The sequence below is a fragment of the Corylus avellana genome, chromosome ca2 (assembly GCF_901000735.1).
Source record: "Corylus avellana chromosome ca2, CavTom2PMs-1.0".
Classification (NCBI taxonomy): domain Eukaryota; kingdom Viridiplantae; phylum Streptophyta; class Magnoliopsida; order Fagales; family Betulaceae; genus Corylus; species Corylus avellana.
Window position 1 is genome coordinate 42,754,886 of NC_081542.1, and position 1,972 is coordinate 42,756,857.

General features: G+C 36.9%; 1 protein-coding gene across 1 annotated transcript in view; it reads right to left on the bottom strand.

Moving 5' to 3' along the window:
* LOC132170867 (vesicle-fusing ATPase-like) overlaps positions 1-1,972 on the bottom strand; it is a 30,991-nt gene that overhangs the window by 1,997 nt on the left and 27,022 nt on the right. The window lies entirely within an intron of this gene.

Sequence of the window (1,972 nt, forward strand, 5' to 3'; positions counted from 1 at the left end):
TCACACCTGATATTGAGATTCATTTGTCAATTCTCTTAGCCCTTAGGTCCCCCTCCCTCTTATTTTGTGGCCATTAGATATCTGATATTGAGGGTCATTTGTCAATTCTCTTAGCCCTTAGCCTTAGGTCCCCCTCCCCCTTGTGTTGTGGGGTATTAGACATCTGATATTGAGAGAATAATTTGTCCATTCTCTTGGCCCTTAGGTCTCCCTCCCTCGTGTTTTGTGGGACATTAGATATCTGATATTGAGAGTCATTTGTCCACTTTCTTAGCCCTTAGGTCCCCCTCTCCCTTGTTTTGTGGGGCATTAGATATCTGATATTGAGAGGGTCATTTGTCCATTCTCTTGGCCTTTAGGTCCCCTCTCCCTTGTTTTGTGGGGCGTTAGATATCTGATATTGAGAGTCATTTGTCCACTCTCTTAGCCCTTAGGTCCCCCTCCCCCTTGTTTTGTGGATATCTGATATTGAGAGAGTCATTTGTCCATTCTCTTAGCCCTTAGGTCCCCCTCCCCCTTGTTTTGTGGGGCAATAGATTAGATATCAGTCTTGTTTGGTAATGGTAAAACCAAAAAGTCTTAGCATAAAACCATTAATAAACAGTTCAACTGTTAAAAATCACTAAACACTATTTGAAAAACGTTTCAAATATGGGAACGTTTTGAAAGAAAGAAAAAAAAAACAAAAACAAAAACAAAACAAAAAAAACAAAATCAAAAACAAAAAAAGTGCTTAGTTTTTTAGGTATAGGGGCACATTTACTACTTTAAAAATTTGAAAAATAAAAAGACTGAAGAGAGGTGGCCAACGAGGAACATAATTCTCTTACTTTCACTTGAAATTGAGAGAAGCTATTTCAAGCTCAATAGTAGATTTTATTTTATTTTTTACAGATCTAATGATGTATTTGTTGTTACATTATTTAAAAATTTGAAATGATGTGGCACCATGTACACTTTCAGATGCAACAAAACAAAATTTTGACCATAAAATAACTTCTTTCCATTTAAAGTAAAACAAAGAGAATCCCGATCCCTTTAACAGAGAGGAGAGTGGTGGTAGCCATCCAAATTTGGCGGCCATCACAACAAGCCAGGGATGGACATGTAGCCACCCTTCTCCTCCGTTGGGGGTGGCCATACAACTACTCTCTCTTTTTTAAAAAAATTTATAAGCAAAAAGTCATCCAAGTAGCATATTTTCTCAAATGTTAACTCTCGTCAAAATTTTAATTTTTTTTTTTTTTTTTTTTTAAAAAAAAAAACATTTTTCAAAGTGTTGGTACGGTTCTAGTCTAGTGTGATTGACATGCTTTTCGAGGATAAAATAAGGGTTTGGTCTACCTTCCAATCCGATCTTCTGATTCCTGCAAAATAAGAGACAACCAAGAGAGCACTCGCCCTGTGTGTAGGCATGATCTCCCTCTGATGACTAAGTTAGATTCTTGAGTAGTATCGGCATAATGCACAATAATTCAGTCTAGGGTTTATACCTGGTGCATGACTAAGGCTATTATGCATGACCTATTTATAGGCTAAGGGGTTTATTCCAACCTCGGGTCGATCTTCTACCTTGGCTTGAATTAGGACTCTTGGAGCTTGATTTGGACTAGGAGTCGTAATAAGATTTGGACTCTAATTTAGCTGGATATGAGATCTTTATATAGTTTCTGCGAGGTTCAATCCCGGCAACCCATGAATCAAATCTTAGTCAAATTTTGTCGTGGGAATAAAAGATACATAAAAAAAAAAAAAATCATTACTTACTAAGAAAATAGTTTTTACCATTTCTTTGGTGGTTCTCCTTGTGTTTTCATAATTCTACATGAATAATGTTTTGCCTAATTAACCGGGATAATCTAGCCGTTACGTTAACTATATCAACAATTAGTCGCTGTAACAACCGATTGGTCGCCACCACAATTAGTGGATAAAAAAGTGAACGACATGATGGAATTTGGGAAAGCCGACA